At 46.0% G+C, this 22,889-nt stretch overlaps 2 pseudogenes; one reads left to right on the top strand and one right to left on the bottom strand.

Annotated features, from left to right (window-relative positions):
* Positions 1 to 10,272: 10,272 nt before the first annotated feature.
* LOC127191091 (transmembrane protein 256-like) lies at positions 10,273 to 10,597 on the bottom strand (annotated as a pseudogene).
* Positions 10,598 to 20,561: 9,964 nt separating this feature from the next.
* Positions 20,562 to 21,546, top strand: LOC127191090 (glyceraldehyde-3-phosphate dehydrogenase-like; annotated as a pseudogene).
* The last annotated feature ends 1,343 nt before the right edge of the window (positions 21,547 to 22,889 follow it).

The following is a 22,889-nucleotide window of genomic DNA, read 5'->3' as shown; positions in this document are numbered from 1 at the left end:
CTCCCCTCACTCCCAGCCCCCAGGGACTGACACTTGCCACAGGGAAGTTGAAAACACTTCACAGAGCCGTCTAGACATGCACCATATGGCTGTGACACCAGAAACTTCCATGCAGATCGCAGTGTCGCGGTTCCCGGAGAGACTTGGTTGCTGCGGGGTTCATAGGAATCCAGAGAGAGTCACAGAACCCTAGGGATGGCCATGGGCCTTCCGAATCCGGGGAAACATTCAGGGAAAGCCCAGGAGTGGCCTTCGGAGTGCCACAAGCCTGGGGCCTTCCAGGCAGAGCGGATATCTCTATTCCCGCCGTCAAAAGTTTCCAGATCTAAAGAAAGGGGTCCCTTGGGGACGCTAATGAATGCTGTGCTCCAGCAGGGCCAGCTCAGCTCAGCTGTTTGATTAATGTCACAGGAGAAGACTTGAGGCAAATTTACCATTTGAGCAAAAAAATCTTTACAGGATGCCTGCCCTGGGTGAGATCTGGCGCCTCACACCCCATGGAGGAAACAGCTAAGCCTTCGGAAGTGGGGGCGGCGGGGGTAGGGGTGGGGGTGGGGGACGCTTCTGCAACCCGGGCCAAAAGAAAAGCTGCCTCTGCCTCAGCTCCTGAATCTTGGGGGCACCGCAGCGGAGCCCTGGGAGCCCACTGAGACTCCATCTGCTGCTTGCCAATTGCCCACCCCAGCCAGGAGGAGGGGGAGGGGCCCCCAGCTGTTAGGCCGGGTCCCGCCCTGCTATTGGCTGACACCTTTTCAAAAGCTTTTATGAAGCTGCTGTTGCTGGGAAGCAGCTGAAGCCATTAGCCCTGGAAAATGGAAGGAAGCAGGTGTGACCACTCACCCCAACCTGACCCACCCCCCAAACATCCGCCCCGCCTCCCCTGCCGGGTGCTTTACTTTGTTCCTGTCTGCCTCCCTGAGCTCAGCAATCCCTGGTGCCTAAGCATCATCCACCCCACCCACCCCCCACCCCACCCCACCTCCGCCCCAAATGCAAGCAAGAACATCATTCTTCGAAGTGTGATCTAGGGAGGAGTTCCAGGGGACACCTAGGCATCAGCCTTGGGCTGATCCTGGCTTCAAAGGTGCAGGATGGATGGTCCATCTGATACTCCGGGCTTTCCTGAAATAGCTGAGATTCTGGGAGTCTTGGAAAGATCCAGAGCTTTTCTTCGCTCTCTCGTTCTAGTTCTAGTAAGGGCACAAAGCTCAAACACCCACAAGCTGATAGAAGCTCTGTTTTTTGGGGTTTGTTTGTTTGTTTGTTTGTTTGTTTAACCTGGCGAAATATATTTAAAGGTGATTTGAATTCTAGACTTTGGATTTTAAAAGACTCAAATCAACTAATTTGATAGAAACAGCCTGGGGACTAGTGACTTGGGAGAAAATTAATACACCGGAAGGAAATAATTATCTGAGCCTTCATAATGAGTAGTGGGATTCAGGGTCAAGTTCTCCAAATCCAAGTCCAGCAGTGAAGGCACCTCTGTTTACATGCCCGGCTGTGTTCGCAACTTACAATGTATCCCAGGCTCTCCTTGAACTTGTGACAAACCCGACTAAGCTTCAGTGCCTTGATTTTAATGAATGAATTAAATACACTATACATCATACAGCAAATCCATCATTTAAAAAATGTCCAGTGTGTCATTTTTCTTGTCAAAACATGGTATTTAGGCCTTCTTCACAAAGCTGTAGCTCTGCCCTGAAGGCAAATAAGTGAAACACACAGCATGGCACAGGCAGGGAGCTATTTGAACTGACGGGCCGTAGACAGGCACTGTTTATCTTTGAACAACATTGCAGAAGCATTTTTAAGAAACTCCATTCATTTGGTTGTTCTGGTTTTTTCAGATTCTTTTTTTAAAATAATTTATTCAGATTACACCCTAACTGTCATCCCCTCACTTGTATCTTCCCATTTCCCCCCTCCCTCTTTCACCCTATTCCTCTCCCTTAGACCTCTGACAGAAGAGGATCTCCTCCCCTACCATATGGTCACAGCCTATCAGGTTTCATCCGGATAGCCTGCTTCCTCTTCCTCTGAGTGCCACCAAGCCTCAAATCTGGAAACAAACAAACAAACAAAAACAAAAACAAAGAAAAAAAACTTTGGTATTCGACCAGATTCTAACTCTAATTTTACAGAAGAGGCTGGTGCATTTTTATTTTAATAGGAATTTTAAAGTAAAAGCCCTTCACTCTTCTAGGATGTGAATTTGATCTTGCATTTGAAATACGATTTTTATATACATGAACTATAAGATGCATGGTAGTAGACCCATGTAATCTGAGTCTATGTTGCTCCTTCCAGTTGGCTTTGGTTTTCTAACATCATGGGTTGATGTATTCATCTCCATTCTAAATACATGACATAGTGCTTAGCCTGTAGAACAGTCTTAATAAATGTATGAATGATTAAGTTTAAAAAAATGAAGAAAAAAAGGAAACTCCACTAGGCAATAAGGTGTCAGACAGAGAGAAGGTAAAGTCAAGTTATCAGCTCCTTGTACCGTATTCATGTCCAGTCTTCCTTTGGTACAAAACAATTTTGTGTCCCTCAAAGCACATGATGTACGTATCACAGAGGAGGTTCCTAGAGTGACCCAGATCTTCCCTACTTTTCTGTGTTGTTCTTGGGTTTAAATATTTGTGTTAGGCTGGGCATGGTGGCACATGCCTTTAATCTCAACACTGTGGGAGGCAGAGGCCGGCAAATCTCTGTGAGTTGGAGGCCAACCTGGGCTACATAATGAGATCTTGTCTCACACATGAATTACTTCATTAATCATTTGTATCTCAATAGACAAGGAACTAACCAGCTAACCTGACAAATTAAGACCCAAACAAATTATTTACATTGTCCATGGCATTCATATAAAAAACAACAACAACAAATTGTCCAATAACTTCTTACACTAATTTAAAATACAATTTTTGAGGAAAGATCTCATGTAGCCCAGATTGGCCTCAAATCCATTATTTGGCCAATGATGACTTGGTCCTCTTGCCTTCCAAGTGCTAGAATTACATGCACTTAGCACCACACCAAGGTGAGAAATTTAAGTGTGTGGATGTGTGTGCATGTGTGTGTATGATGTATGTGTTTGTGTCAGAAATCTATGCATGTATGCAAGTGCAGAACCCTAAAGTCAATGCCTGTTGTCTTCCTCAGCCACACCCCACCTTATTTTTTGACACATGGTGTCTCCTGTACCTGGAGCTTGTGAGTCAGCAATGCTGACTGGCCTGTGAACTTCAGGATATTATTTTTTCAAAGCACTGGAGCTGCAGAGGCATGCCTACCACTATACCAACTTTGTGGGCTGCTGGAGATCCAAACCCAAGCAAGCACTTTGTCGACCGAGGCACCGTCCCAGCTCACAATTCAATTCTCTAACCTTGTGGTCTAATCCCTAAATGATCGTCGTGACGGGGATTTCAAAACAAGTCAAATTCGACATGTTGGAGGAGATGAAGACTTGGCACTTCGATTTTGATCAAAGGAGTTCATACCCTCTGACCTTACATCACAGTCCACAGTGACCACCAGACAGAGCCCAGCAAGTCACCTCTGCTGAGAGTACAACAGGTGTGCCATTTGGGACACTTGCACATGACAGAAGGGCAGGAGCACTTGAGTTGTGCTCTCACCTGGTCCACTTGCTCAACATCCAACTAGCTGTCCTTCTGATCCTTTCCATTCCTATTTTGTGTGCTACAATGTGCACCCTGGCCAGCACCGGGGTGTTCTGAGCAGCCCTGACTGGTAACAAGTACAGTTCCAAGACTGTGGTTCTAAGCCAAATTGTGTGAAGATTCCCTATCCTCTCAGCCATCTCTCTCTGAAAGGAAAGCTACATTTTCACTTGCCACTCATAGTTTGGGAAAGATGCCTGTGTAATATCAAAAGCTATAACCCAAGACCTTGCTATAATAATGATTAATATGCCACTGCAACATATTTGGTATAAAGGAGGTTTATTGAGGGAAAGGGGGCGGGGGCAGGAGGGGAGAAAAAAGAGGATGGGGTGGGGTGAGGGAGGCACCCACGACAGAGAGAGAGAGAGACAGAAAAACAGAGAGAAACCAAGGGAGAGTAAGAGAAAGAGAGTAAGAGAGCACGGTGTGGAGGGTGAGTCCTTTTTACTGATGGCACGCCCAGCGGTGGCAGCAGGTGATAACATAAGAGGGTGCTAGGCTAGTGGGACTGCCAGTATACTAATAGACCTCCCTTGGGAAAACTGGGACACTTATGTTATCTCAAAAGAAGATTATACTGCTAGGAATAACAAATTACTAATGTCCTAAAACTCCCAACGCCACCCACACTTCACCTCCAATCCCTACTTAAGAGGTCAGGTAGCTCATAGAGGTCTCATCCTAACCCTGACCTCCAGAGTGGAGTGGGGCCTAAGTATATTCATAGAGTCTTCAGCTAAGAAGGAGAGTATCTCTTGATTTTGTGCCAACTTACCACAATGATTGGGTTTTTATGACTGGGTCTTCTCATATTTCATGGTCCCAGCAGCCTCACACTTTGTTCCTGTGATCTAAAGAGGAATAAGGAACCAATACCAATTATAACCTGATTGTCTGAAAAAAAAAAAAATTGGGCCAGCAAAAGGTCATGGATAATAACCTCCGATGATTCTGCAAATCATTTAAATTTGCTCCTGTCCTACATTTGCTTATGTGAGTGCGTTTCAAAGTCCGTTCACTCTCTAATTAACTTGTTGTTTGCATTCCCTCAGTACGCGTTGACAGAGAAGTCAGGGAGCAGCACTGTCCTTGTCATCCAGGGCTCTGGGTGTTAAGAAAAGCTGCTTTGAAATAACACTCTGTGGGAGTAAAGCCACGAATTGCATCATTCATTTAACAATTGTTTCTTGAACATCAACAAACGGCAAGGCATGACACTTGGCCTCACAGGAGATGAGAGAGGGGTGAGATGGGCTTTACTGTGAATGAGCTTGCCGTTTCCTTAGTAGGTGTCTTAGTTGGTGTTCTACGCCTGTGAAGAGAAACCATGACCACGGCAACTCTTATAAAACAAAGCATCTAATTGGGGCTGACTTACAGTTTCAGAGGTTTAGTCCATTATCATGATGGTGTGGACCATGGCAGCACACAGGCAGACATAGTGCTGGAGATGTAGTCGAGAGTTCAATATCAGGATCTGCAGGTAAAGAGAGCAGCGAGGCCTCAGTCTTTGGGCTTTTGAAACCTTCACTTCAACAAGGCTATATCTACTCAACCAGGCCACTCCTCCTATTTCTTCTCAAATACTGCCACTCCCACATGACTAATATCTAACATATGAGTCTATGGGGGCCATTATTAGTCAAACCACCACTGAAGGTGAGAACACAAAGATTTTACCTTTATACAACTGAGAGTTCACTGGAGCTTCAACTACAAGCCCAAAGAGTGCTATGTAATCTGAACACACATAGGACACCAAGGGCTTCTGATCTTGTAGGCCTCAGTCTTTCCTCCAATAAGCTCAGTGGCATAGACTTAGACATTGTTTTGTTTGTTTGTTTGGTTGGTTGGTTGGTTGGTTGGTTGGTTGGTTTTTCGAGACTGTGTAGCCTTGACTGTCCTGGACTCACTTTGTAGACCAGGCTGGCCTAGAACTCACAGAGATCCGCCTGCCTCTGCCTCCCAAGTGCTGGGATTAAAGGCATACACCACACTGCCCGGCTAGAAATTGTTTTTTCTGCTAGGTGCCACATGCCTGAAATCCAACTGTTAGAAGACAGAGATAAGAAGATCAGTGTTTATTCAAGTCTAGCCTAAGCTACAAGGGACCCCCATCTCACAAAGCAAAGCAAAAGCCTATATCAAAAAGAAAGCAGAACCAGGTATGGTGGTGCATGCCTTTAATCTCAGCACTCTGACAGGCAGAGGCTGGTGGATCTCTGAGTGCAAGGCCAGCCTGATCTACAAAAGAAGTCCAGGATAGCCAAGGCTACACAGAGAACCCTTGTCTCAAAAAAGAAAGAAAGGAAAGAAGGAAGGAAGGAGGAAAGAAAAGAAGGAAGAAAGGGAAGAAGGAAAAAACAAAGGGAGGGAGAGAGGGAGAGAGGGAGGGAGGGAGGGAGGGAGGGAGGGAGGGAGGGAGGGAGGGAAGGAGGGAGGGAGGGAACTGTTCTTCCTCAAAGGTAGTGACTCACTTAGACCCACAAGGTATTAGGACAAAAGCTTCACATCTCTGGCTCCCTTTTGTTTCATCCCTTTGCTTGTTCATTTGTGACACGACCTCACTGTACAGACCAAGCTGGCCTTGAAGAAGTCAGAGACCTGCCTAGAGAGCACTGGGACTGAAGGTATGTGCCATCTCCCCCAAACTGGGGCAATTTCTTTCATCAAGTATCAGTCTAATCTCATCCAAAGCATCTCAGATACTGTTCCACTTTGTATGTGGAGTGTCCCCCACAGAATTCTGTGTTAGGACATTTGGCCTCCAGCTGATAGCATTGCTTTGAGAGATAGCAGACCTTTAGGGGTGGGGCCCACCTGGAGGAAGTCACTGTGGGGTGGTGGCATGGGGGAACCCTTGTTTCCTGCCCTTTCTCTACTTCCTAATTCACACAAATGTGAGCAGGCACCTACTACCACAGCTATGAAGTGCTCCAGCTAGCATCCTTTCCCAGCCTAATGGGATGTCCTCTCAAACCATCAGTCAAAATAAGTCCTTCCCCCCTCAAGAAACTTTTATCAAGTATTTGATCATGAAGACTGTGTGAACTAACACACAGACTTGCCAGAAATTACGATTCTGAAGCTATAGGCATTCTCAATTAAGATGATATATAAAATCAACCATTGTAATATTTAAACAAACAAACGAACAGACAAAAAAAGCTGCTTTGGCTTTGAGGTAAGTAAGTAGACAACAGAGAGTCTCAGGAATGATCCCATAATATTCATCAAGTCATTAATACTAAGGAGTACATATTTATGATATGTACAAGCAAATGACAACATTAATTAAAACAATGATATAAATAAGATGAAGTTCCCTTTGAAAGAATGGTCTGTACAGAATTTTCAGACCCTTTTAATTATTACAGCAGGTTTCAGAAGCCCAGAATTTCTCTCACCACTCTGTATGGGGGCGTCAATAGCCTCCTACTTCAAAAGCATCTCCTGTAAATGATGGGTTTGGGAGCAAGTCATGTGTAGATCGGCAGATGCTGAGGCCTCCCCTGGTACCAGATTCAGTTCCCCAACATCCTAAGAACAAACGCTCCTGCTCAGCTGGAGCCCTTAGCTAGAGCTAGAGAAACTGCAGACGAGAGATCTGGAGACTGAGGTGCACCTACGCAAGATATTCCAGAATGTCCAGCAGCCCACCCCATCCCACCTCACCCCCACAGAATGCCTTCTCTCATGGGCTGCCCCCTGCAGTTAATGTTGGTTTACTTCAAAATCATTTGTGTCAAAATCTAAATTCCCACAGTCCGCCTCGGTGATGCATATCTGTACTCCCAGCAGAGGCAGAGGCAGGCGGATCTCTGTGAGTTCGAGGCTAGCCTGGTCTACAAAGCAAGTCCAGGATAGCCAAGGCTACTCAAAGAAATCCTGTCTCCAAAAAAAAAAAAAAAAAAAAAAAAAATCTAGATTCCCTTGAAGTAATAACACTCCAGCAGAAACTCCTCAGAACGAATTCATTTCAGCTCCTTCTCTCAAGCAAGGTATTGACAAGAACAACAAAAGATGGCTCCTGAGAAGATCACATAAAAGAGGCCCCAGAAACAGAGGCTGGAGAGCCCAAGGCAGCCCTTTTCACTTCACTTTGCTTGGAGCAGGTCCAGCTGAGGAATGTGGCCTCTTGCCCACTAAAAAAAGAAGAAGCCAAGTATGGCTTGAGCCAGCTTTCTAAGAACGCTGGCCATAGGAGTGTGTCTTTGAATGTAATCCAAGTGCAAAACAGGGTAGAGTGTGCCCAGAGAGTTAAGACTGTGTTACCATTTGTCAAGCCACCCCTAGTCATTTTTCTGCTCATCAGCATCCCACCACAGCCTCTAGCCTGGGGCCAGAGCGACTCTATGGTGATCAAGAAAAGTTCAAGGACAGAGGTACTGAAGACATCTATTTAGTCATCACAGTCAATAAATAGCACACATTAGGTACTTTATGCCAACATGGTGTCTAGGCTTTTTTTTTTTTCCCATAGTATAGTGATTTGAATGTAATGTTCCCCCATAAATCTTGGACATTTGAATACATCGTCTCAGTCAGAGGCTGTTTGAGGAGGACTGAGGGGTGCGGCCTTGCTGGAGGAAGTATGTCACTGAGAGCAGGCTTTGAGATTGCTCCTTGTCAGCGGTTTGACAAGTGAGCTCTCAGCTGCTACTCCAGCTGCCTGCCACCTGCTACTTCCACCCCACCATCGTGGGCCCTGAACAATCTGGTACTGTAAGCCCCAAAGAAACTCTTCCTTCTCTACGTTGTCTCGTTAATGGTGTTTTGTCACAGCCATAGGAAAGTAACTAAAGCCAATAGATTCATTTTCTCGGTCATCAAAACTCCTGAGCTAAGTCTGCCATTGAGCAGACAATACAGCTAAAGCACAGAAGTTAGGTATTGTGTCCAGGCACATGGCTTGAACTAGCATGGGCTCTTAGCCAGCAGCAATCCTTAGGATGAAGAGCCAGCCCTTCAGTAGGAAAACATCTGCTTCCCCTGTGGCTTCCTCTCAGCCTCATCCCTTACAATGTGACTTGACACACACATTCCTTTCGACTCCCTCCAAGGTTGCAATGTGTAGGACAGAGGTCCTATTGTGTCCTTGAAGCAAATTCTTGAAGGAGAGGCAGACCCAGCACTTAGCCGGTTAATCCAGGTGCAACAAGAGTTGCCCTCTTAGCAGAGGCAGCTGTGGGCCCCACCCACTCCTGAGATGAAGTAATGGTTCTGACAGGGAGCTTGAAGCCATCAGTGGACTGACAGCATAATACCCGTGACCTTAGAGTGTGTCTTTCTGCTGTAGAAATAAGGGCAGGATAATTTTAGCCCAGCCTCATCTTTCCGACCGCTAGGCTAGCTCCCAGATAGAGGAGGATTACGTCCCTCAGCACCGATGCCCTTAGACCCTGCCAAGAGCCACAGACATCAAAGTTCAGAGAATGAGGTTGAGTCTTCCCAGGGGAGGGGGGAGAGGGGAGAGGGTAGGACTCAGAACAACTGCCAGCTGTGGTCCTGTATTCCTGATCCGCTGTGTCTGTAGGAAGCCAATTCCTCCACAACCAATGGCATGAGATGTGACCTCTGAACATGTGAGGAGACAGTACTGCTCATGGGGTCTGTTCAACAACAGCTCTCAGCTCCAAGGAGGCAGGGAATGGAAGACAAAGAAAAGGCTATTTGAGATGCCCAGGTAAAGGCACCTCTTGCCCTAGAAAGTCATCGCTGCAGCGCCTTCTCTGCTTCCACGCACCTTATCTTTTCCATCTTTGATTTCCATGGCTCTTTCTGCTTCCTGGTTTTCTGTCTGTTTCTATGGATGTGCAGTTATTTAAGTGTGTAGATCAAAATCCTTTTTAGAACATCATCCATCTTTCTTTCACATTCTCAACTTTCTAGACCTTACTGGTGAAGGGGAAATCCCCAGGTCTCCACTCTAACTCCTTTTTCTCTCCACAGTCTGGCAGGAATAGTAATAACTGGCAGGAAATCCGAACGATCTGGGCTATGAAGTGCACACATGCAGACACCCTTCCCACTCAAGCCAGAAAGCTCTTCCACAGATCCCGGAGCCTTTCATTCTCTGGTCACAGAGATGAGAGGCCCCACACATAATCATCTTTACAACTCAAGAACTGAGACACCATAGCTCTGGATGACTTGTAAGGGATGCCACAGGGCCATAGAGGACCGACGGGTAGACCAAGTATTGCCAACAAATGGCAGCATCTTATCACAGTGATGCTCTTCCTAGCTGGGATCCAGAGTTTTAAGAAGTCGCCTCTATTTCCGGCTTTTAAGACAGTAGATGCAGAGCCATTCATGATTACAAAGCTCATTCTGATTCTTTAACTTTCCCCCACTTTTGCTTTTGTGTTTTGTGAATGTGTGAGGGACCCTTATGAAAACCCACTACTTTGTAAGTTAATTTATATCACACACACACACACACTTTTCTTTCTTTCTTTCTTTATGTACTTTTTGTCTTTTAATTTCCTTTCTGGTTCAACATCTTCCCCCTCCCACTCTGCGTCCAGTTGCCCAGAAGGGCCAGGACTGGGCACTGAAACAAGAGTCCTCAAAAAGCCAAAGCCAGCCAGCCCAAGATTAACAGGCTCCCTCCAACAGACCCCACTGTCTGGATGCTAGTGTCGCCACCGATCAGGGCCTGGTAGTAAAAGCTGGTGCAGAATAAGGTGGTTCCAGAAGCTACCAGTAACCCTGCACAGAGGGGCTTTCTGCAATGGGGTACCCCTAACAGGGCCAGGCTGTGCAAAAGGTGGTGTTTGTTGGCCTTGTCAAAGAGCTCCTTCCCGTAGGCATCTGGAAATTGGGCGCCAAACCCAAGGCCCAGCTCCGGACAAGGCTCCTAGACGGCAGAAAGCAGCCCGTACCTGGGCCATGGCTGTGGGTGGTCACCATACTTTTCTTTTTTAAGAAGGCATCTGAATATAGGTATCATGCATGGATGGACAGTGCTGCTCCCAGAAGGCATGGGTTATTAAATAAAAATCTCAGTAGCAGGTATGTTATATAACTTATTGGCAAGGAAGTCTACAGAGGCCTCCAAAACAACATAGGATATTTCCAATGCCCTTGGTTGCCCACCAAAACTGCATGGTAAGACCTCATTGCTGAAGATACTACATAGTTGCCTGTACAGCATAGAGGAATCAAGCTGAAGAAGACTTGGAAACTTCCTCACCATGGGCTAGTTTTCATAATGCCAGCTGCTGGGGGTGAAAAGTCACCCACAGTCTTACCCAGTATGCTATAATATATAACGATAAATCCGGTATGCCATAATCCTGAGCTGGCAGGCCAGATATGGCCATCGGTACAATAGTGTAGTTAGCATTTTGAGGATAACCAAATGCTTTTGGTTTGGGTTTGAGGCCAGCTCCACAGGAGGAAATTCATATGTGATACTTGAAAAGCTAAGAAATATTCACAGATCCTTCTAAATATTTTTGCTCATATGCAGTAAGAGTTTTTGGTTTCTTTAAAAACACAGAAATGTTATGGGAATATATTTTTGTTGAATGCCAGGTGTGGGATATGGGGCTGCTTCAGATTGTCCACAGCAGCTGACTATGATTTGCCTAGTGCTCTAACAGGGGTATGATTTTGTCAACTGAAGATAGTTTACATTTGGAATTCTGGGGATACTTAAGAGGGTATGAAAATGCTAGAGCCTTGAGAGAGGCTGCAGGAACAGCTGATAACTCTGCTGCTGCTGCTGCTGCTGCTGCTGCTGCTGCTGCTGTTGTTACTGGGTTGCTATTTGCTGGATCACTGGTTGCTGATTGGAGATATCCTAATGATGACCAATCAAATTTGCCCCAAGGAATGCGACACGCCTACTCAGCAGGAAGTAATCTAACGATGTCAATGCCCCCTTTCTCTGCTAACCTTCTTTCTCTCCTACCTAGTGTTGGAGATTTGAAAAGGAATGGAGTGTCATAAAAAATGGTAGGAAAAAAAACTGACAAAGTAGCCAAAAGCCCGGCTACAGCCATAGATTAGTGCTGATCTCAGCTTTGGCAGTGTTTCTATTTTGTACCTGGCAGCTGTTAATGCAGACGCTCATAAATGGCCAGAGAGCTGAGAATTAGTGACTGTTAAGTGCTTTGCCCTAAATGGGACATCCCAATTAACTCACCACCACCAAAACTGATGGGATATCATAGATAAGGGGAGAATGAATATACGAGCTAGAGAATGGAGTGACATGCTATAAAATGTTGTCCTCTGGATATGACAAGACCATTGCACTCATGAACTCACAGCAGCTGTGGTTACCGACATAAGACATACATCAAGCCAGTCAGCATTCTGGCATGGATGGGGATGGGCTCATAAGGCCCCATCCCTAGCTCAAGAGCAATTGGCAGTTGACAGCAGAGATTTCAGTGTTTTTAGGGGGTGTGGCCCCTGGTGGGCTGCATACTCCAGCGAATGGTCCCATACCCATGCCAGTAACAGTGATTGTACTTAGTGAGTTATTAAAGGTAAGGAGGAGGAGGTGAAGAAGAAATAATGAAGATGGGAAGATGGTGTGTTTCAGAGTTCTGGGAGACAGGAGAGGGTAATGGGGGCTCAGATATGATCAAAATGCACTGTATATATGTGTGAAATTGCTAAAGAATAAATTTAAAAATATTTAAACTACCCATCGATGACTGCAGCGTGTTTCAGGATAGGCAGTTTCTTCGAGACAACCCTGTCTGGATTAACACACTAAAGTCATTGACCATTGTTTCCCTCAACTTCATGCTTCCTAGCTACAAGAAAAGAAAGGCAGCACAGCTGGTTTAGCACAGTTCTCTTTACGGGTGAAGACATAACTCTATGAATAACAGGTAATGGGACTAAAACAAAGCCTGAAGCCGCCTTCACTGGCTCGCATCTTTAATCCCAGCACTTGGCAGGCAGAGGCAGGCGGGTCTCTGTGAGTTGGAGGCCAGCCTGGTCTACATAGAGAGTTCCAGGACAGCCAAGGCTACACGGAGAAACCCTATCTCAAAAATAAAATCAAGCCCAATACCATATAAGGAAGAATAAGAAGGGTCTTAGATGACCTAGCCTTAAATTCTTGAGCCCTCCTCAAGTGAACTAGGACACTTCTGCTTATTCATGAGTGTGGATTCCATCTCCCTGCTGGCCTGCGACATGATTTACACAATCCAGCCACACCCGCACACTTCACAGCCACACCTCACCCTCATCGTACTGCAATGTCTGCCTCCCCGGGTTCCTTCCTACTCCTGGGTCTCTTCCTCAGACCCAGGAGAATCCCCACGCCTGCCCCATGGCCCTGTGTGGCCTGCAGCATCCTCCCTCCCCAGGCCGTGACTCTAGATGACTAATAAAATACTGGTGATGTCATCTCTCCTGCACCAGGTGTCAGGATTCAGCTACCCAAACCCTGAATCAGGGATCTCTTCCCTCCCCAGTAGGATGGAAAGGAGATAAAAAGCAAAGGTCCTGCGGGATTCCACACATGGGAAGATGTGTGGGTCTGAAAGGAAAATCAAGGTGTTGTGATCTAGAGGAACAAAGAAGTCGACAACAGCCCCAGTGTGCTTTCCATACATCTTGACACAGGCTTCCCATGGTGCCCTGGAAATAGATATTTTTTGGTTTTGCTTTTGTTATTGTTTTATGTCTTGTTTTGTTTAAGACAGGGTCTCTCTATATAGTACAGGCTGGCCTCAAAATTTACAATCCTCCTGCCACAGCCTCCAGAGTACAGAAATGTAGTGGCCTGTGCCACTACAATCATCCAAAAGTGATTTTTTTTTTTAATGTTATACAGTAGGCCTGTTTCTCCCTCATCACAGAAATCAGCTAAGTCTATGGAAAGAGGCTTCCACTGCTGTATTTTTCATCTTATTAATTATGTTTTGTCCTCCTCCCCATAACCTTTCTCTGCCATCTTCAAGCCTATGCAGGGCAACAAACATCAGAAAGCCAAGCGCATCATCACAACGTTCAGGTGTCTCAAGTGTGGAACAAAGGCACTGACAGACAGTCCTGGTCAGACAAGCAACCAGGGGCCCAAGCAATGGCTCAGACAGGCATCTTGCTCTGCAAATAAAGTCAATCTGCCTAAAATTACATCCAGCTGGAAGTAAGCAAATGATGTGACCCCTAAGCCAGGGGTCATTCTGCCAGCGTTTATAATCCCAGCATTTAGAAAACAGGAGGCAGAAGCATCTTTTGAGGTCAGCCTTAATTATATAGTGAGTTAGGGGCTAGCCGGGGTTATATGAGGAAGAACAAAAGGGGGAGAAGGAAGAGGAATAGGGGTGCATAGCCCCTATACTAAACACCCCCCTGGTGTTTTATGCCGACTCTGGCAAGGAGTAGCCTTCTTAGTAGACAGTGTGGCTGCTGTGTTCCAATCACAGGTAACAAGGGAGAGTCCCCTGACCCCAAGTGTCAACCTGTTGTCTGTCACTCTGTCATTAAAAGGCCATTCTTCCAGATCTCAAGAGTCCTCTTCCAAATGTCACAGGCCCCTTCATCAGCGAGTACTTCACCTTTGCAGAGGTTTGCTCTCCTTAGCAGAGACCAAAATAGAATACAGACTGGGTACCTGAGTAGAAACGGAGCACCTGACTGGGACAGGACCCAAGAGGGAGGAAAAGAGGACTGTAAAAATGGCTGGGGACCCACACCACTGACAAACATCAAGACAATTTGTCAGTGGACCAGCATCAGCCAGCATTGCTGAGGAACAGCCCAGCCCAGTGATTCTACAGTAACCTGGCCTCAACGCAGCCATCTGCTAGAAGCCCAAGAACTTGGCATCTGTATAAATACAACAGCCTTGGGTACCAGGCGTGATTCCAACCCTTCCAGATGCTGCTCAGTGCCTGGGATCTCAGTTCCTTGAACACGGGAAACCCCAACCCTATCTTTCCACGTGTTAGCCCTTACTTTCCTCCTCCCCCACTAGCATCCTAAGACTTCTACTCCGTCTTCCTCAGAAGTCCAAATTCTTGTGGAGACACACACCAGGTCTCTATGGCAGCAGAGTACAAATAACAACAACAACAACAGTAAGTGCCACCATTTCTGAGAGGGTTAATTACATGCTGAGGACTTGATGAATAACATCTGGTTTCCCCCATAATACCTTGCAAGTGGACTGTGGACCGCTGAAGACATCTAAGTCCACGGATAGTCAGCAGAACGGCTGGAATTCAGTTCTAACTTCAAAAGCCTCAGACACATCTGCTCCCTTTGGAAAAGGATGCGGCAGGTGTGTGTGCCATCGTTGGCTTAACCAAGAAGTGTTGCAGTTTCTCGTGGCTGTTTTACTCAGGTCTTCAGACTATAAACTGTCTAACATCAATCCGTGGCCACACTTGACCGCATCATGACTCAGGTCTCAGAGAGCTCTGGCAGCTAGGAACATATACATCTTTTCCCATTTGTATTTGATCTCAACTCCATCTACCTCTTGTCGTTTTTTTTTTTTTTTTTTTTTTTTTTGAGCACCCTTATTGATGCATCTTCTCAGCGTGTTCCCATATCACCCACAGCTAGAACATAAAAATGTCTGTGGCTTGGAACACCATATGAATAGCATTGACACCTTTTAAAGCCGTGGGCATCCTTTAAAATACCCACGTTTTATAATAAACAATACCATTTAGGGTGTTCCAACACAGAAGTGCTCTTTTCCTTCTGTTCTTCTATTGTAGTCATGGAGACCTCAGAGTTGGTTGAAATGAACAGATAAAATTAAAGCCTGCATTAAAAAAAAAAAAAAAAAAAAAAGGTTGTTGCGACTAATGCTGACGGCCTCTGCCTCAGCTGTTGGTGTCTCAGGATGTCAACCGTGCTGCAGGCGCTGTCTCATTCTCGTCTCGCCCTAAGGTTGGAAGCAGACAAGTACTCTCTTGGGCTGAGGATGCACACAGGACTCCAGCCAGAAGGAGAGGGGATCGCCCGTGGTCCACTAGAACAGACGGTGAATTAGAGAGAGTGCCTCTCGCCTCGTCGTTTGGCATCAGGTGGTCACACTAATTTTTTGAATTTAATATTTAATCAGAAAGCAACTAAGACTAAATCTCAGGTCACACTCTTGAATTTGCTGCCTTAAAGGGGGAAAAAAATCAGAAGGAGGATTGGTGAGATGTCATGAAGTTGTCTACCACCAAGTCTGATGACCTGAGCTAGATCGCCCCCCCACCTTGGGCCCCACATGGTGGAAGTAAAGGACCAACTCCCCAGAACTGTCCTCCCTCCCACATATACCCCAAACTTTAAAAAAAAAAAATTATGTTGCATTTGGTTTTTGGTTTTGATTTCTAAGGAAAGGAAAGAAAGGAAAAGAAAGAAAGAAAACAAACAAGCAAACAATCATCCAGTTTCCAGACTGCACCGCATCGCTCATCTTGGCGGGCGCAGCTGTCTGACTGTCTCATGCTATCCCACAGGATGTGTGTGAAACAGAAATCTGATCAATTCACTCTGCGTCGACCATGGAGTGAACACGAAGCTTCCTGCTGACACACGGCCTCTGGGATTTGATCTCTTGCCTACTTTGCTGTCTCACAGCTCACCCACCCATCCCCACACGATGTTGTAGCTAGAACTCAGTTATTAGCAACTAGCAGTTATGTAAACACAGGAGCCAAGCTGTTTCCTTTGCCTGGAAACGTCACCCCTCCCCCACAGCATACATTCCAACCCAAGGAAAGCCAGGAAGGCCTTTTTGAGTCAACCAATTTCTCTCTCTTACCTGTGGGCTCTCTCTCTCTCTCTCTCTCTCTCTCTCTCTCTCTCTCTCTCTCTCTCTCTCTCTCCTCTCTCCTCTTCTCGCTCTCCTCTCTCTCCCTCCCCTCTCTCTCCCCTCCTCCCCCTCGTCTCCTCCCCCTCCCTCCCTCTCCTCTCTCTCCTCCTCCTCCTCCTCTCTCTCCCCTCTCTCCTCTCCTCTCTCTCAGCTCTCTCTCCCCTCTCCCCCCTCCTCCCCCCCTCCCTCTCTCTCCCTCCTCTCCTCTCTCCCCCGCTCTCTCCTCTCCTCGCCCCCCTCTCTCCCCGCCCTCTCTCTCTCCCCTCCTCCTCTCCTCCGCTCCCTCCTCCTTTTATGAACTTTTTCTTTTTGAGACAGTGCTGGCATCACAAGCCTGCATTACCATGACAGATTTATTGGCTGGTACAAAGGCTTCGTTTGTTTGTTAATGCTAGGTAAATCCTCTAGGAGACCTGAGCTGCACATCTACCTATGGTCACTTTTGTAAAGAGCTATACAAGCAATATATTTTTTAAAAAAAATACACACACAAACAAGGAAATTCAAAGTACATCTAGTCCATTACAAAGACAGGCCCTGTTGACATTTTGACCTATGCCTTCTGTTCTTTGCACATACAGAGCCATTTTCTGCCACACCAGCTCTACTTCTGAGACAGTGCAAATGCCAGTTCCTATAAGAAGACTTTTTACCTTTCCTCCCCCTCATCTTCCCACACGCAATCCCACTATCCCAGGTTGCAGTTTAAATGTCTCCTTGGAGATGGTGCTTCCTTGGTCCCCAGAGTAAACGCCACAGCCCAGTCACTCTCCCAACAGCCTAACTTCTCCTTTGCCTAACTTGATCTGAATGTGTAACTGGACATTGGCATAAATAACCAAGCCTCTCTTCATGCAGGATTTTGGCATCTCACTGGCTCATTCATTCTGGAGGTCCTCCACTGCCAACGCAGGGAGAAGATATAAATAGTACGATTAAAGCCCACAGTTCAACTCCAGCATCCCAAAGGGCACAGACATTCCATAAGAATGGCAATAGGCTTGGAGTTTTAGTTCAGCAGGTCTAACATAGAGCAGTACTGATGTTTCCATCCAGGAGTCGGTCATACTTAGAGAAATTCTGAATTAGATCATGATCTATTTGGGCTAAGAGAAGCCCAAGAGCTACACAGCGCATGGATTTTTAGTAAAGAACAGGAGAAGTCTGCTGTAGTGAAACAGAACAATGGCTAGACAGACTCATAGGCACCAAAACCAGAAAATATATATATATATATATATATATATATATATATATATATATATATATATATATATATTTGCTGTCCCAAATAACTCTTAGAGATAAGCGTTCATTATGCCCATTTGCCAAATTAGAATATTGAAACTCCGGGTAATCAATAGTCATACCACTAGTGAGTCCAATAGCCTGGATTTAAACTTCTATTTGTGTGGCTCTTGTGGCCAATGTATTTGGCTAGCATTTAGTTTGGGGACCTGGGTTTGAATTCTATCCCCATGGCCCATGGCTCTTCAGGCCCTCATATCATCGTTCAAGATCAAGCACAGACGACAGCACCCGACTTCGTTTTGGTGATGATTACAGTTTAATGGAAAGTACATGTATTTTAGAATCAGGGAGAAAATTATGCTCAGTGTTTGTGTGAGACAATAAGTCGCCTTATCTACCCAACTTCAACCTCCTCAAAGACATAAAGAACATCTAACACTCATCTCAAGGAATTCAGCACCTGTGGCTAAGGAGATGGGTCAGCTGGTAAAATGCTTGCTGCATAGGGAGGTCCTGAGTTCAGTCCCTGGCATCCACATGAAAGCTTTGCTCTCGGCACAGTTAAAACCCCAGCAACATGGAGGCAGGCACAGGAGAATCCCTGGAGTTCCATGGCCAGCCAGCCTAGTGGAATCAGAGAGCACCAGGTTCAGTAAGAGAACCTGCCACAGAAAATAAGATTGGGAGTAATTGATGAAGACACCTGACATTGAGTTCTGACTTCTACATACTGTATACATATATATGTACTGGAGGGATGGGGGGGGAGTAGGGAAGGAGAGACAGAAATTGGTTTATTGATTATTTATTGATTATCCCTGTCTCTGGCAGAACACATGCGGATAACTCTCATTACTATTCCTAGCTCTATGACTTAGGACACTCATCTATAAACTAAGGGCCTTGCGGAACACCTAGGAAGACTAAGTCCACCCTGAGATAACACTCAGGACACCGCCTTCTACACTGGAGCCATAAGCAGTTAGTTAAGTGAAAACCACATAGTGTCCTGTTAGAACAAAATGAAAATCGTTTTTCCTTTCAACAGAACACTGAAGCTGATGCCGGAAGAGTGATGGGGAAGACAGAAGAGGCTACCAGAAGCACCAACAACTTCCTGATGGGAAAGTGCCAAGGCTCATTTTTCTTTCTCAAGCTGAGGGTTTCACGACAGTGCCTCAGAAATGAAACTGTTGCAATGTGGTAACAAGTCTAACCCAGAGCGCAGGTGGAATAAGCTCGGCAGTTGATATCATCTGCCACACTCCTAAGTCTGGTGCTTCCGGGTCTTTAAAAAGGCCCCCACTGCTGGGTCACCACCTGACACCTGCAGTCACTCTCAGCTTCTATCCCTGCTATATTTTCTCCAGATAGCATACCACCATCTGAAATGACAGCATCAATTTGTCTAATAGGAGACAACTGTCTTGTCCTCTTGCATGAAAGTAAACTCCAAGAAAGGAAGAACGTTTCCTGTCTCCATGCCTGGTATGTCTGTCCTCAATCCCAGAACAGTCCCTGGAGTATCATATATTTGATGCTAATTAGTATTAGTGCATATATATTGAATAAATGAAATGAATAAGTGGATAGTTAAATAACAGAAACAAGCACGTCGCTTTTTCCGAACTGTCATTTTCATTGAGTGAGACAGTAACCCAATTATCCTAACTATATACTTAGTTGTATCTCACCAAGGAGAGCAGCTGTGAAGGACTCACTTAGCTTGAGCTCGTGCTCAGCTTAGACTTGTCGAAACTGGCCAGGTATGTAATGACTCTCACCTGAGGGGCCAAAGCACCCCTGGTAGAGAACAGGATCTGAGAGAGTGGAGACGGCGAGAGGCAGGCTACAGGGCACACCAGTGTTAAAGAGTGTTTCTGAGTTCAGCCGGGTTCAGCTTGCAGGTGTGTCCCATAGCCAGGGACTTGCACCTGACTCCTGGAGAGAGTGAAAGCAAGCCAGCCTCAGGGGGCCAGGATTGACTCAGTGGCTCAAGAAAGGGGATACCCGACATACGCACTTGGCACTTTCAAAGGCTTCAGAAACATCTTGTAAGGCAATGTGGCAACGCCTTTGGGTGACATTAACATCATTTACTGGATCAGTCATGCCTTGGTAAATGTCAGCGAGGGAGCCTGAAGAAGGCACTGTAATAACCTCAGAGATGCAAGCTAAGAAGGAGAAACTAATGGAACCCATTTCACAGCCCCAGAGACAGTTAACAACGCAGAACCCAGAACCCTTGAGCAGTGAATCATTAGAGGGAAGAGAGAACAGAAATATTTTTACTGAGCAGATGGCACTTGAGAGACTGGGGCAAAAAGATTGCCCCAAGTTCAAGGCCAGCCTATTATATATATTGAGACTGTCCTGAAAAAAATAACAAAAACTTTTTAGAAATAGCCATCATGATCATCCTTTATAGAAAGTCTTTTTTTTTGTGGTTTGATCACCGTGATATCATTGCTTAGAAAGGGGGAGGGGGAGTAACCCAAATAACATGGGGCCAGATTAACAATGACATTGAGCCTCAAGTCACTGACATGGATCATAGTTACTTTCCTACTACACCATAACCAGGACAACTTATCAAAGAAAGCATTTAATTTGAAGCTCACAGTTCCAGAGGGATAGAGTTCATAACCTGCAGGGCAAGGTATGAGCCTATGGGGGACCATTCTTATCCAAGCCGTCACAACACTTTTTTTTTTAATGTGGTTCTCTGCTCCTCCCTGTTCCAGAGACAGCAGCACCTTCTCAGCTTCTCAGCTTCTCATGCAGTGGCAGCCTCGTCCACTGACACGATGGTTGAAGGTTGGAGTAATCGTTATTTGGCCGTATTGGGCACCTGGTTACCCAGGGATGATGGCTTCTTATCTGGCGAAGTGGAGATTGCTGCCATCAGTGACCCCTTCATTGATCTCAACTACATGGTCTACATGTTCCAATATGACTCCACCCATAGAAAGTCAACGGCACAGTCAAGTCTGAGAACGGGAAGTTTATCATCAACAGGAAGCCCATCACCATCTTCCAGAGAGAGATCCTGCTAATATCAAATGGGAATGGTGCTGGTCCCGAATATGTTGTGGACTCAGCTAGTATCTTCACCACTATGGAGAAGATTGGGGTCCACTTGAAGGATGGGGCCAAAAGGGCCATCATCTCTGCCCCTTCTGCCGATGCCCCCATGTTTGTGATGGGCGTGAACCACGAGAGGTGTGACAACTCACGCAGGACTGTCAGCAATGTTTCCTGCACCACCAACTACTTAGCCCCCCTGGCCAGGATCATCAATGACAACTCTGGCATTGTGAAAGGACTCACTGCCATCACTGCTACCCAGAAGACTGTGGATGGCCCCTCTGGAAAGCTGAGGCACGATAGCCATGGGGCTAGCCAGAACATCATCCCTGCATCCACTGGTGCTGCCAAGGCTGTGGGCAAGGCCATCCCAGAGCTGAACGGGAAGCTCACTGGCATGGCCTTCTGTGTTCCTACCCCAATGTGTCTGCCATGGATCTGACATACCAACTGGAAAAACATGCCAAGTGTGATAACATCAAAATTGTTGTGAAGCAGGCATCTGAAGGCCGACTAAAGGACATCCTGGGCTACACTGAGGACCAGATTGTCTCCTACAAGTTTAACAGTGACTACCACTCTTCTACCTTTGATGTGGGGGCTAGCATCACTCTGCTGGTAAAGCTCATTTCCTGGTATGACAGTGAATATGGCTACAGCAACAGGGTGGTGGACGTCATGGCCTACATGGCTTCCAAGGAGTAAGAAGCTCTGGACCACCCACCCCAGCGAGGACACTATAGCAATAGAGAGAGAGGCCCGCCGCTGCTGAGGAGTCCTTGTTCCAACTCACCCCCTGACACTGACCATCTCTTCTCACAGTTTCCATCCTAGACCCCAGAGTAACAGGAGGGGCCAGGGAGCCCTATTCTCTTGAATACCATCAATAAAGTTCACTGCTCCTACAAACAAACAAACCAACAAACCACAAATACATTCATAAATCTGACCTATGAACATTATAGGGAAATGGGACATTCGAACAGGACTGTCTGCCCTTAGTCTTTCAGAAATAGATGTAATACTCTATATCCCAAATAAAAACTTGCTTAAAATAATTCTTGGGGCTGGAGAAATGGCTCAGAAGTTAAGAGCACTGCCTGCTCTTCCAGAGGACCTGGGTTCAATTCCCAGCACCTACATGGCAGCTCACAGTTGTCTGCAGCTCCAGTTCCAGAGAATCACACAGACATGTAAGCAAAATACTAATGTGCATAAAATAAAAATAAATAAGTTATTACAAAATAGTTCTTAATGTGGTGTAATGGTAAATTTGTTTAATGCCAGCACACAAAAGGCAGGGGCAGGCAGATCTCATGGGGGAACGGGAGACTAGGGACCAGTTAAGGATGAGATGAGGAGTGAGCAGCTGAGTTAGTCTAGCCTGGGCTAAATGCCAAGTTCCAGGCCAGTCAGGATTACACAATGAGAACTTATCTCAAAACAAAAACAAGCCAGGCGTGGTGCTGCATGCCTTTAATCTCAGCACTTGGGTGACAGAGGCAGATGGATCTCTGTGAGCTTAAGGTCAGCTTGGACTAGGTAGTGAATTCTAGGACAACCATGGCTATATAGAGAAACCCTGTCTCCAAACAAAAAAACAGACAAACAAACAGAGCAGCAACATCATCATTGTTGGCCACCCCAACTACCTGCAGCAGTGACTGAAGTCTACAAGTTTCTTTCTGGTCTCAGATGCTCACTTCTCATCCTCCTAGCATCTCATCCTTACACTGGTCCTCAGTCTCCTCCCTCCCCATCCTCACTGTACTCCTTATCCTCCCAACATCTTATCCCTGACCTTTCCCCAGTCTCTTCCCTTTGCCCCCCAACCCCCCTGCATCCTCACTGTATTCCTTATCCTCCCAGAATCTTATCCTTGACTTGTCCTCCATTTCCTCCCTCTCCATCCTCACTGCATTCCCCACATCCAAGGCTAAGGATTGTATAGAACAAACTACCCTTCCTCCTTGTAAAGAAACAGCAATGCTTACCATCATTTTCCTGTTTCACAAAAATCAAAGCCAGAAAAAAGAATGCAATTTTAG

Source organism: Acomys russatus, chromosome 6 (assembly GCF_903995435.1).
Source record: "Acomys russatus chromosome 6, mAcoRus1.1, whole genome shotgun sequence".
Classification (NCBI taxonomy): domain Eukaryota; kingdom Metazoa; phylum Chordata; class Mammalia; order Rodentia; family Muridae; genus Acomys; species Acomys russatus.
The sequence above is the reverse complement of the archived record's forward strand: the minus strand, read 5'-3'. Positions and strand labels throughout refer to the sequence as shown.